The 14,393-nt window shown below is 41.7% G+C and overlaps 3 protein-coding genes across 3 annotated transcripts in view; 2 read left to right on the top strand and 1 right to left on the bottom strand.

The window, feature by feature from the left end:
* Nucleotides 1–11,834, bottom strand: part of LOC115382182 (NLR family CARD domain-containing protein 3-like) — a 103,650-nt gene extending 91,816 nt beyond the window's left edge. Inside the window, exon 1 of the mRNA XM_030083869.1 lies at nucleotides 11,791–11,834. The gene's annotated coding sequence lies outside the window, so the exon portion shown is untranslated. The remainder of the gene's footprint in view (nucleotides 1–11,790) is intronic.
* The window catches only part of LOC115382179 (NACHT, LRR and PYD domains-containing protein 3-like), a 1,352,480-nt gene that overhangs the window by 56,963 nt on the left and 1,281,124 nt on the right, over nucleotides 1–14,393 (top strand). The gene's annotated exons all lie outside the window — the stretch shown is intronic.
* LOC115382194 (NLR family CARD domain-containing protein 3-like) overlaps nucleotides 1–14,393 on the top strand; it is a gene marked incomplete at its 3' end in the record, with an annotated part of 1,416,821 nt that overhangs the window by 262,083 nt on the left and 1,140,345 nt on the right.

Genomic DNA, 14,393 nt, shown 5'->3' with positions numbered 1-14,393 from the left:
AAAGTTATCCAAATCATAAATCTTCAGTTCACGGTTTCCGCATGGCAATGCCGCAAAGTTGATGTCAAATTTTGCCATTTTTTCAATGTGATAACTGGCTGCTATTCGTAAATAACAAATCCAATCTCAAGCAGATTTTAAACACTTATTGACCCTTCCTATTTGGACACATTGACAGTGACATTTTGACAATCGGCATTACAGCACGCCCTACAGAATCAAAATAAAATCTGTATGGGGAGTAAAATTATTTGTCAGAAATGAATGAAATTTTGGGTGACTATTCATTCATGTGGTCCCAATCAAAAAAGCAAATGGTAACCATATTGTAATTTCAACGGTGTTGCCGTGGCGATGGCTTAAGTTCCCCATGTTATTCTAATGGGCCCAAGTGGAAAATCTCCCATCAAATCAAATTTGCTTGTTACCATGGAAATGTGCCAAATTTGACAGATGAATTCTGACACACATGCTGGTCAAAAACATCAGTGACAGAATAAAACGCGGCAGGTCAGGTAAGCAGCTTGCGGCTTTAATGAGTTTTCTTTTTAGTTTATTTTCAGTGTTGCCTATACTTGATCAACAAAATGTTCATTTTCATGAGCATGTCCTCATAAAGTCAACAGCATTTTCTTTTCTTTTGTCTTTTTTCTTCTCTCTTTTATGTTTTGCATGAAAGTTTATGATGCTTTTTGGTCGTGTTTTGTATTTTATTTTATTTTTTCATTTTAACGATATCTGTATAATTTTATTAGTTGGGGGTACTTCATAAGCCTTTTGGCTTGCTCGTTGCTCCCTGAACTGTTTCTTTTAATCTGCACTTGTTTATGTGATATATTTTATTGTATGTGCTAACTAAACTAAACTAAACTAAACTAAACTAAACTAAACTAAACTAAACTAAACTAAACTAAACTAGTCAATCATGGATTCAGGTCACCAGTTACTAGTGCATACAATTGCATGATACTTATTAACTAGTGATGGCCAAAATGCTCACTGCATCACTACTGAAGACCAACATACTCACTAGTTTACTAGTTCAGGCCTGTTTTCACCTTACCAGTGAACTAGATGGACTCAACATTTTTACTAGTCGACGAGTAAAAGTAGGAGGTATACTAGTTAACTAGTGAAACCATTTTCATCTGCACTTGTGGGGCTGAAAGTGCGCACTAGTTCACGAGTGAAAAGCAAGGTTCTACATGTTTACTAGTCAAGAGACTTTTGGGCTTACCATCAAGCTAGTTTACTGGTAAACTAGCTGACATGTAGACTAGTGAACGAGTTTACCAGTAAACTAGTGAACGTGTTTACTAGTAAGCTAGTGGACTAGTTTACTAGTGGGCGTGTTTACTAGTGAAGTAGTGTTTGTATCATATGTGGAAATGAAGTATGATGTTTCTCTATCAGTACTTCCATTTCAAATGTGTATTGAAGCCTGCTTTTGTACTGGCTTTATGATATTTACATCGTAAAACATGAAAATAATAACACAACAATAATCTGCAAAACTCCACTGTGTAATTCCACTGATCACAGATGATTGATGAGGCAACTTTCCAGAGAGGGCTTGATTGATAAACAATCGCAAGACATTGAGCACTATAACGGAGTAATGATGAGATCCACACAGGGCGACTCCTGCTGGTCATTTTTTTAATTACATGGTGTGTACCTCTCTACCTGCAGACCCGGGATGATATATTTGCTGAATCTCAGTGTATCGTCTTTGAATACGTCTCAAGACAGGGTCTGCATTAATTTTTAAAATTTGGTTAAATGCTTAGTGTAACTGCTGCATTTTCATTTGCATCTGTTTTTGGGTACTTTGTTGCTATTGCAATGGAGTGTCACCAGAGGGCACTGTGGTGCAAAATTGGGCTTTGTAGAGAAAAGTATCATTGCCATAAAAGATGTGATCTCTGAAGAGACAGGGACGAATAATTAGAGGGGGAAAATAAAAATTTAAGAAGTAAATGGATCATTTAGGAAGAAAGGAGAAACCACAAGCCAATTCCTCTCAGTACTCCGCCAACAAGGTGTTGGTTTTGTCTGTTTATTTCGTAAAAGCAGTTTTGTTTGTACATTGTTTGTATTTTTCTTGAAGTTAACTCTGCCTTTTAGTTTTCACGGTGTGTTTACAGTCTGTAACAAGATGGACTCAATAAATTCATCAGTTTTAGAAGCCACTTGTGTCCTAAGTGCCTGGAGAAATTATACTTAGTGTCCTTGTGTGGAAAAATGAAGGAAGGAAAATGGAACCACTCTGGACACTCCCATGACATGATGCTAAAATTAACTAATCAGTCTTTATTCCACGTCCCGCCTGCTTCATTTGCAGACATTGCACACTATTGTGCAATGTCTGCAAATGAATGTGAATGAATGAATGAATGAATGAATGTGATTGGTCAATTTTAGCATCATGTCATGGGAGTGTCCAAAGGGGTTCCGTTTTCCTTCATTCATTCATTTTTCCATGCAAGGACACTAAGCATTTAGCAGACACTGCAGACGCTGTCTTGAGACGTATTTGCAGATGATGCACTGAGATTCAATAAATATATCATCAAGGGTCTGCAGGTCAGAGAGATATACACCATGTCATCAAAAAATGACCAGCAGGAGTTGACCTGTGTGGATCTCCTCATCACTCCGTTATCTGTGCTCAAGTTGTTTATCAATGAAGCCCTCTCTGGAAAGTCGCCTCATCAATCATCTGTGATCAGTGGAGATTATTGTTATGTTATTATTTTCATGTTTTACCATGTCAATATCATAAAACCAGTACAAAAGCAGGCTTCAATACATTTGAAATGGAACTTCTGATAGAGTAGCATCATACTTCATTTCCACATATGACACAAACACTTTAACTGGAGTCAGCACAATGAAAATCAGGATGCTCTTTATTGTTAGATAACACTTGAAGCACCCGGTATAACACATTATAAGTAGTTATAAACACTCATAAATGATCACAATGCTTTATAACTCACTATACAGCACTATACAGCATAGGATTAGGGTTAGGGTGAGGTCCTGGCATTGTGATCATCTATGCATGTTTATAACTATAGCTACACGTGTTATAATAGCGTTATAATGCTTTATAAATGTACGTATAATGTGTTATACAGGGGGGCTTCAAATAAAGTGTTACCATTTTGTTAAATAAAAAGCGGTACACGTAATGTAAACATGTACATAGACAGTTAGATAATTCTAAAGATGGAAACTGCCAGCTTTCTGCTCCATTTAATAAATCACGGTCTCTTCAGTGGCTCCACTCTGGCACCAGTCTGCTAAAAAACAGGCACTTCAGGATTACACTTTTTTTTTCAGATTTTCCCCTTTCTTTCATGCCTTTCCTTTTACCATCCCTTGTTATTTTATTTCACCGAGAATTCAGCTTAAAGCATGGTAGAAAATAACGGAGAATTGACCGTGGTTCGCCGCATCAGCGCTGTCAGCGCAACGTACAGCTGACTTTCTTCTGCAGGCGCTCTGGTCTTGGGAGCCAGGAATCAGCTGGAAGCCTGTCACTACCGCATCAGAAACACACACACACACACACACACACACACACACACACAAAAAGAAAGAATAAAAGAAAAAAAAACTTTCGAGGAGTCCGTGACTTCAGAGTGGGCAGAATGGACGGATGTATGACAAAACTTTTCCTAATCAAAGCAAAACGTGTACAATTCTGGTCTGAACGATCTGTCTCATCTGTGGACAAAAATAATGATTTAAGTAAGTAAGTAAGTAAGTAAAAGTTTATTTATATAGCACATTTATGAGTGGCATAGCCGTGCCAAAGTGCATTGAATAGTGCAGAGAATAGAAACAATCAAAAAAATGGTGAAAAGACAAAACTACACAAACAATCAAACAATTAAAACACATCTCAAACTCGAGCACCAAGGAAAGACCTAGCTGAAGGCCAAGGCAAAGAGGTGGGTCTTCAGCAGTGATTTAAAAATTCCCACAGACTCGGCCGCGCGGATGTGGGGGGGGAAGGAAGTTCCACAGCCTCGGGGCAGCCACAGAAAAGGCTCTGTCCCCCCTGGTTTTTAACCTGGTCCTGGGAATGAAGAGGAGGCGTTGGTCAGCCGACCGTAACGCTCTGGAAGAGTTGAGGGGGCGGAGAAGATCGGTCAGGTAGGGAGGGGCAAGGTGATGAAGAGATTTAAAAACTGTTAAAAGAATTTTGAAATCAATACGGTAGCGGATGGGGAGCCAGTGAAGGGAAGCGAGAACCGGGGTGATATGAGCGTGTTTTTTGGTGGAGGTGAGGAGTCGGGCGGCGGAGTTCTGGATGAGCTGCAGGCGGTGGAGTTGGGCTTTATCAATACCGGTGTAGAGACTATAGCAATAATCCAGGTGAGAGGTGACAAAGGCGTGCATGGCCTGCTCTAGCCCCGCCTGGGGAAGGTAAGTTTTAATTTTGGCCAAAGTCCTCAGGTTGAGAAAACTTCTTCTGATGACTGCGCTGATCTGCTGCTCAAACTTGAAGGAACTGTCGAAGACCACACCAAGATTCCTGACAGCTGGCTTGGACTTCAAGGCAAGAGTACCCAGGGTGTTGGAGTGAAATACTGGGGCGGCTTTGCCAAATACAACAACCTCAGTCTTATCCTCATTGAGGTTGAGGAAATTTGCTGTCATCCATGCCTTAATGTCAGACATGCAGTCAAACAGAGGCTGGAGAGCAGCAGGGTCGTTGGCCTTGAAGGGGAGATACAGCTGAACGTCGTCCGCGTAGCAGTGGAAGGAGATATTATATTTATTTATAATATCTCCTAAGGGCAATATGTATAGGATGAACAGAATGGGGCCTAAGATGGAGCCTTGAGGCACACCGCAAGAGAGGGGGGCTGCAGAGGAGGTGAAGTCTCCCAGCTGAACAGAGAAGCTCCTGTCAGTCAGGTAGGAACGGAAAAATTCCAGAACTGTACCTCTGATGCCCAGGTGTTCGAGGCGAGACAGTAGGACCCTGTGGTCCACTGAATCGAAGGCGGAGGTGAGATCGAGAAGCACCAGGACCACAGGGCTACCTGAGTCCGTAGCTAAGAGCAGGTCGTTAAGGACTCTCAGGAGGGCAGTCTCTGTGCTGTGGCCAGATCTGAAACCGGACTGGAATTTTTCAAAGCCGTTATTATCTGTTAGAAATGGTTGCAGCTGGGAGTATACTTCACGCTCGAGGACTTTGGAGAGGAAGGGCAGTTTGGAGATGGGCCTGAAGTTTACAACGGAGGAGGGGTCGAGGTTGGGCTTTTTTAATAGAGGGTGCACCACAGCATGCTTGAACGCTGGCGGGACACAACCAGTGGTCAAGATGCAGTTGACTAAAGAGAGGAGGAAGGGGGCAACTGAGTCAAGGACTGTTGGATCCTTGAGTAGGCGCGACGGTGGGCAGTCAGAGGGGCAGTTGGAAGACCGCAGGTGCCTGACTACGGCAGAGAGAGAAGCTACCGAGGCCGGTTCAAACCGTGAGAATGTTGCTGACAGGGGGAGGGGGGGAGGGATGGGGGGTGAGAAGGGGGCAGTAGAGGGCCTGAGTGCGGCAATCTTGCTAATGAAGAATTGTTGGAAGCGATCACAGAGGGCAGTGGAGGGCCTGACGGGGGGATCATTACGGGGGTTGATGAGGGAATTCAGTGTGTGAAAGAGAACCTGGGGTTTGTGACAGTTAGAGGAAATCAGATTAGAGATGTGCTGAGACTTCGCATATTTCACAGCTCGATGGTAGGCTGTCAGGGAACTGCGGAGGATTTGAAGGGAAACGAGGAGGCGGTCCTTCTTCCATTTGCGCTCAGCGCGTCTGCAGATGCGCCTGAGGGCACGCGTGGTAGCATTTAGCCAAGGTGTGGTCTGAGTTTTGGGACACTTGGGTTTGAGAGGAGCAATGGAGTCCAGAATTGATTTGCAGACTGAGGAGAACATGGAGAGAAGCTCATCAGCAGGAGTTCTGACTATAGAGTCTGAAGGCAGCCTACACACCGACGAGTCACTGAAGGCAGCAGAAAATTGCTCAGCAGTAGATGGGTTCAGAGAGCGTGAGACCAGTTTGGGGGCCTTATGGAAACTACCTGAGCATTCAATTGAAACAGAAAACAAAATTGGGGAGTGGTCAGAGAAAGCCATGGCACAGATCTCATCAACATTGACAGAAATGCCATGGGCGAGGACAAGGTCAAGAGTGTGGCCCTTTTCGTGGGTGGGGCAATCAACAGCTTGAACAAGACTGAATGAGTTAAGAAGGTTCAGAAAATCCCGGGCCAGAGGCTGTGAGACACAGCAAACATGGATATTAAAATCACCACAGATAATGATGATGATAAAGTGAGCGGAGTAACAGTAACAGTAACATTGCGCTGCAGAACTGAGCGCTTCAAGAGGTCGTTCATCCCCTCAGCAATCAGGCTGTATAACAGATGTGCCTGAGCCAAACCAAGTACAATCCGAGCACTTGTATTTATTGTACTGTTGTTATTTATTTGCATGTGAATGGTCTGTGTGCTGCTGGACACCGGAATTTCTCCCTTGGGAGATTAATAAAGTTTTCATCTATCTATCTATCTCTCTATCTATCCATCTATGAAATTGTCATATCTGACCACAAGCCCCGACAGAAAATCAGCGAAGTCCGATATAAAGTCCTTGTTGAATTTGGGGGGACGGTAGACCACTGCACACAGAAAAGGTGGATTCAGATTTAGTTCAACCAGTTGCAGTTCGAAGCTAGCAAAGCCATTCTGAGGGATCTGCCAACAGTGAAAAGATGACTTGAAGATAGAGGCGAGGCCTCCACCTCTCCCTGATGTTCGGGGAGAATTTAGGAAACAGCAGTTGGGTGGGCAGAGCTCAGGAAACGAAGTATTCTCACCAGTGGAGAGCCAGGTCTCACACAGAAACAGGAAATCCAGCCCTCGAGAGACAATGAAGTCATTTAAGATATTTAGTAGCTTTGTTGCCACAGACTGTGACTTATTTCTACTGCTACTCTGGTGTCAAAACAAAAACAAAAAAAAACCAAACAAACAAAAGTAAAATAAACAAACTAGGCTGTGAAAATGATGATCCTGCCCAGATTGTTGTATTTGTTTACATCTCTGCCTATCGAGGTGCCATCCTGCCAGTTTTCAGAGTGGGACAAACAGATATCTTGCTTTATTTGGGGTGGGAAGAAACAAAGGGTGAAATATAGTTTATTGACTAGGAACAAAGGAGAAGGAGGTATGTCACTCCCGAATTTTAAGAGTTATTACCTCGCAGCGCAACTGAGAATAATATCAGCATATTTTTGCCGTGTCTGGCTCCTTGAAACTCATTCTCTTCGCAGATGATACAACAATATTCTGTTGCAGTTAAAACTATGATGATCTTGTAAATACACTAAATGAGGAAATGAACAAAGTAAAAAATTAGTTGGATGTTAATAAACTATCTCTAAATTTAAACAAAACCAAAATAATGATGTTTGGCAGTTCTAACAATCATCTTAAATTAGATCTAATCATTGATGGTGTCCAAATCGATACTGTAAATAAGAATGTGTTCCTAGGAGTTATGATTGACAGCAATATATCATGGAAAGCTCACATCAGACACATGAAAACAAAGATTTCTAAAAGTATTTCAATTATAAATAAAGTGAAGTTCTACCTTGATGAGAATGCTCTCCGCTGTTTGTACAACACGGTGGTACTCCCATACTTTATGTATTGTGTTGAAATATGGGGAAACACTTATCAGTGCACAATTGATCCACCAGTTAAATTACAGAAACGAGCTGTGCGGATTATTCATAAGGTGGGATTTCGGGAACACACTCATAATCTGTTTATCAACTCGAGGTTGCTTAAATCCAGTTAATTATAGTACCGTTATAGTTCTTTATAAAGCATTTAATAAATTGTTGCCAACTAACTTACAACTGTTTATTCAAAGAGTAAATGATCACAATTTAAAAGGTTATGGAAAATTTAATCAGCCTCGTGTCAAAAATAATCGTAAACGTTTTTGTGTGTCTGTATGTGGAGTCAAACTTTGGAACAATTTGAAAACCCAGCACAAGCAATGCCAAAATATTCACAGATTGAAATTATTATATAAAAACATGGCCTGGTCACAGTATAAAGAAAGTGGTTCTTAAATTTCTATCAGTATTTTGTTGCACTTGTGTTATTGTGTGCTGTTTCCTTACTTTTGTTGGTACTGTTGTTCATTATTATTGCTGTATTCTGTCCATCACCCTTGCTGGGACAGTTCTACTTTAGCATTATTGGTATTTCATTTCTTACCATTGTTGGTATGTAACCGTTGCTGTAATGTATTTGTTGCCCATGGTTACAGAAATATTCTAGTACTTCTGTCACACACTTGCCAAATATTTATCTGTATTTTCTGTTGTTTTGGGGTTTGTAATATCATAGAAATGAACAGGAAGTGACTTTGATATTATGTCTATAATTTATGTAATGGGGGTGGGATTAAATAAGTTCGCCTCTTCCCACTCCCTTTCAGGCACTTCATTCGGGATATGTAAGCACATGAATTACCTGTCCTGTTTACTGTCATGTAAGTGATACCTGCGTTGAAACCATGTTGTTTGTGCGTCCTTGCCTGAAATAAACTATTAACTACTAACTACTATAATAGTACTCTGGTGTGACAACACCTATGAGGCAAAATGGAAAGAGATTGAGAAAGAATACAGGGGGATCCCAATTCAAGCTATGATTGCAGATCACAAGCTGATGTTAAAATATCAGGAACATTTGTGCCCTTACACTGCCTTCTCCCTACACACCTGGTTTACTCTCGTTAAAAAGTTTTGTTTATGCCCCACTTGAAACAGTTTAGGTGGCTTTCGATACAGGATTTGTCCCAAACCACTTGGAACCAAGATTGAGGCTCTGGTCGAGATTCTTTAAAATAATGGAGGATGGAATACTACAAAGTTTTAAAAAAAAATACAAGATGATTACAATTTAGAAAGACAAGATTTTTACAGGTACTTACAGATAAAACATTATTTTCAAAATGAAATCTATGCAGCTGAGGTCTCAGTTCTTAATAAAATAATTAGTAGTTGGTCAAGTTTATACTAAAAGCACAAAATCAGCAGTTTCAGGATTTTATCAAGGTATTAGTGAGAACTTGGGAAATGTCACAGACCAGATTAAAACAAGGTGTTAGAAGGAACTGAAAGAGAGCATATCAAGCCAACAGTGGGAAAATATGTGTGAGACGGTTTTTTCTACTACTTGCTCGATGTATTGGCGTGAATTCAGTTGGAAGAACCTTGTGCGATATTTCATCACTCCTAAAATGAAACCTTTTTTAGAAAAGTCACAACAAAGATGCTGGAGAGGCTGCAGTGATGTTGATGCAAATCACTTCCACATCTTCTGGAGTTGTCCTGGGATTAAAACCTTCTAAAAAATTTGACTGTTGCGGCTAAAAAGGCAATTACTCGCAAATGGCTACAGACTGATCCGCCTACAGTGGATGAATGGCTTGGAATTGTTGGAGAGATCCACATGATGGAAAGACTGACCCTCCTGCTGTGATTGAAAAGTGATTGGTATGTTACAAGATGGTCAAAATGGACAGCTTTTTGGTCTAAAATGAAAACATAAAGGGTATATCTTCTCCCTTCCCCCTTGGAGATATGGCTCATCAGTTTATCTAGGTATCTTTCCGTCCAAGAAACATATGTTAAGACAATGAGACACACCCTGATGTAACCTATGGAGTCTATTGATGAAGATATAGCAACGACTGTTATGTACTGCGACTGTTGAATTTGTTATTTTTGTTTTTTGTTTTGTTGTGAAGAGAAAATTAAAATTTTGAGGATAAAAAAACAATTGAAAAAAAACTTGTGAATAAGCTGAATAATTATCAAATGCTAAAATTCTAAAATATGTTTCCCTCTTCTGTGTTGTACCATTTAAATTTTCTGACATTCCTCACAGTCTGTGCTGTGTGCAGAGACATCCTCCATAATTATTACAAAAGATGATTTCAATAAAAAAAATATAGATTTATGCTTCAAGAGTGATTTTGTGTATCTTTTTGACACTGATCAGCTGAAAACCTGTCTGTGAGGTTTCCTCAGACAAATTATCATCATATCTTCCCTCCCCTGTCTGCACACCGTCTGCATGAAATTATCACTGCGCCCAGCTGATTCTGTCGACCCCTCCCCCTGGTGTGCGGCCACGCCCATTGGACCGGTCAGACACCCGTTGACGAAAATACGAATCCACCGCCGCTGGTTTGCGATCTCTGCATTTTCCATGAAAATACGACCCAAGATGTTCCCTCCAGTGTAGCCTTGAAGAGAGACTATCTCCTCCTATCAGCTTTAAGCCCTGATCAGATGACAGAGGAGACCCTGCTGAACACAGCTCTGCAGTGTTTAATAACTCACATGCTTTGGATTCCGTTCTCCATCAGAGTTGAAGTCAGAAGTCTCCTCGTCTTCCGTCTCTCATCCAAATGAAGATGTTGTCAGTTATGATGGAGTCTGATGGGAGGAAAACACACTGATCACTAACTGAGGCCTCTGGTCTGAAGCATCAGTCTGACTGCTGTAAAACACAAATCAATAAATGAAATGCTAGAAATTCTCCTCTCAGAAATGGTCTTTTTTTTAACCATCTGTTGAATCTGGAAGAAGTTTTCACTCAAACTGAAACTGTTTGCTCTTTTTTTTTCTTCTCATCTGTCACTCTCTGGGTCATGTGACCTGATGACTCAGTTTAGAATGATGTTACACAGTCTGCCTTCCTCCCTCCTCTTCCTCCTCCTACATAGCCTCACACCACTCCTCCTCCTCCTCTTCCACACTCCTCCTCTCCACCCCCCTCCTCTTCCTCACTTCTACTCCTCCTTCTGTTATTCTCTCCTCCTCTTCCTCCTCTTCCTCCTCCTTCTCCTCCTCTTTATCCTCGTCCTCACTCCTCTTCATCCTCTTCCTCTCTCCTCCTCTTCCTCACTCCTCCTCCTGCTCCTTCCTGTCTGTCTTTTTGGATATGTGTGGGCCTGTGTGTGTGTGTGTGTGTGTGTGTGTGTGTGTGTGTGTGTGTGTGTGTGTGTGTAGAAATTCTGATTAAGAAGGGGGTGGTTCAGAGACAAGAACACCTGAATACACAGTGTCACAATGTGTTTAGACAAGTTAGCATGAACACACACACACACACACACACACACACACACACACACACACACACACACAAGCACACACGTTTGTACTTCTATCGTTATGAGGACACTCATTGACATAATGCATTTCCTAGCCCCTCACCCTGTCCATCAAAAATTAATGCCTAACCCGAACCCATACCCTCAACCTAACCTAAACCTGACTGTAACCCGAAACCAAAAATCAAGTGTTAACCAACCCTCAAAAAGGTCAAAAAAGGTCTGCTGAAAAGTAAGGACCGGCAAAAATGTCCTCACTTTCCAAAAGTGTCCTCACTTGTAAGGTTATAAACCCAAGGTCCTCACAAAAGGTCCTCACAACTATAGCTGTACAAGTGCACACACACACAGGCCCACCCATACCCAGAGAGACAGACACACACATACAAACACATACACACCCCAAAATACACACACAGAAACAAATCACTGCATCTCTTACAAACACACTCAGTCCATCAAAAGTGTCTTTTCTGTATTGTGACAGTCTTTAAATCAAACCCTGACGTTAGAAAAGCTTTGAGACAAAGCAGAAGAGTCAGTCAGACAGATCTCCATGTTCCTCACCTCAGATCAGCTTCATGCTGCCGCTGGTCTCCGCTCAGTCCTGCTGTCTGTCTGAGTGTGTCTGATGTGAGGACGCCATTTAAATCCACCTTCAGAGTGACGTCAGGAAGCACATCATGTATGTCCTGCGCCTGTGTGTGTGTGTGAGAGTGTGTGTGCAGTGTGTGCTGTCAGGTTACATTCCAGAAGTGATGCCAATCAGGCTTCTTCCATGGGACGTTTCATTTGAACAATGGTTTGTTCTGAGGAAGAAGGACGTGGTTCAGTAACAAGAAGGCCTCGAAGCTGAAGGAAGTGTCAGTGTGTTTTTTTAACGAATCCATTAGGTGACTTAAGTTAAAAAAAACAACTCCACATACAGACATATCCTTCAGTAACACTGATTCCATCATTATCTGACACATGAAGTGACATGATGTGAAAAAGTTTCTCTCTGGTCTTCACCTCTAAACCAATCAACTTTCCAGCTTCAACAGTATGATCCTTAAAGTAATGAATGGCAGAAGTCCTCTTGATCAGTGTTCTCACTGACAGTAAAGTTTTTATAACATGTGTTTAGTGGATTCTACCTTCTGAGCTGTAATGAATGAGAACAGGACTGAACATATGAGCCAGAGGAACTCAGCAGTATTCTGTTCCCAGATGTGTGCAGACTGAACCCTGAACCGTTCAGCACAGTGAGGATTAGCTTGAAGCCGTTGCTGGGGGGTCAGAACAGAAGTAGGGATGAAGTTACCCCTCATTTTGGTCTGAACTGCCATTTAGAATCAGAGAAATAACAGCAAATCATTCATGAAGATGAAGTTAGCTTCTCAGGAGTTCAGGGGAAACTTAAGGGAAAGTTCCTTTCAGTCTAAACTAAAGGAAGGACACTGAGGAATATAAGAATCCAACTATAATACGGGAGAATCTCACCAAGCTACACTTTAACAGGGTCTGTAATTTCCTGCCTGCATTTGGTTGGTCCTGGACGATGTGTTGAAATTCTTCATATTTAGATAGAATTAAAACCCTGGGGTGAATTGCTGAGTTGACAGCCTGCTTCACGGTACAGGATCCTGACTTCTCTGAAGAAAGTACAACACTAGTTTCCACAAGTTCAGGATCAAACTCAACAAAATCTAAGACTCGTCTAAACAAAGTCCAAAAGCAAAACTAAAAGAAAGTTGAAATAAAGTCCAGGTTTTGCCAACACCAGTTTTAGCAAAATCCCTGACTAGACTAGCCAGTATTCAAAGCACATATCTGAACACTGTCCAGACCCCGTCCAAGAGAAGAGTCCAAAACTATAATCTCAATAAAATCAAAAACTAATCTTGAGAGAACTGCCATATTTTGGGGACTATAAGTCACTCTGGAGTTTATGTAAATCTATGGACCAGGATCAGGACCTGGACCAGAGCCAAGAAAAGGACCAGGAGCAGTGATTGTGGCAGTGAGACAGGCCTGAGTGTTTCCAGGAAGTTCCATCTTCAGTCATTTTCAAAAGGTTGTGTTTTCAGTGGCTTTGAGCACCGCTGTCGTCTAACTTCACCCCCAAAATCATCACTGTGGAAAAAGACCCTGAGTGTGCTGGAAGAGATGAGAAGCCTCATGTGGGGTGGGGGTCAGAGGTCATGGTGTTGGTCCTGTTCCTGTGTGTGCGTGCAGTGTTTGCTGTCAGGCTTCATTCCAGGACTGATGCCAATCAGCCTCTTTCATCACGCAGGGTGTTTGATCAGAATGATAGTTTCTTCTGAGGAAGGAGGAAGTGATTCAGTGTGTTGATAACTTTAAAGGGAGGTTAAAAACACACCTTTTTAATCAGGCTTTTAACTGACCTTTTATTGTCCTCTTAGTTTCATCATCATTTATGTAATTTTACTCTGTTTTATTATGTACTTTAATTTATTTTACTTTTTTATTTTTCAGTCTTATCTTACTTATTTTATATTAACTTTGTATCATGTCTTTTTATGCTTTTAGCTGCTTAACTCCAGTGTTTCCTCAGGGGGGTCCTGCACACCGGGAGAAATATACACCACCATTCATCAAACTGACAGGTTGACCTCTGAATGACCCCCCCGTGACCCCCACCGCCTCGTGACCTCTGATCCTCCCACTTTTAGTTAACCACGCCCCCGCCACTGCCAGTTTTTCCTTAACCCCTCCTCTCCCAGAACCACCCACCCCGATCCCACATGTGCACACACACACACACACACACACACCCCAAAGCAATTTTGTCACGCAAAATGAATCTAACCACCAGCGATAAAACTCTTAAAACGTGTCAAGTGAATGCAGTGAAAGCTCCAATGACACCACGTCTGTCATGTGACAGACCAGGCATCTTGAGACACATGGTCCGTCACATGACAGACGTGGTGTCATTGTCCAGGATCGGTCACGCCAGGAGGCGTTTCCCATAGTGAGATACCAAGGGAGGTTTGAAGGAGATCCTCGATGCAGAACCTCACACTCATAGACTTAGAATCCCTTTTATTGGCATTTCACAAATACACAGCAGTACGCAGGGAATGACATTTCGAGGCATTAGACTTCCACAACTGTAACACCACAACACAGTGATACTGTCAATAAATAAGTGCACAAACATATGA

The sequence above is a fragment of the Salarias fasciatus genome, chromosome 23 (genome assembly GCF_902148845.1).
Source record: "Salarias fasciatus chromosome 23, fSalaFa1.1, whole genome shotgun sequence".
In the NCBI taxonomy this organism is placed as follows: domain Eukaryota; kingdom Metazoa; phylum Chordata; class Actinopteri; order Blenniiformes; family Blenniidae; genus Salarias; species Salarias fasciatus.
Note: the sequence above shows the minus strand (reverse complement) of the source record. Positions and strands in the feature narration are given on the sequence as shown.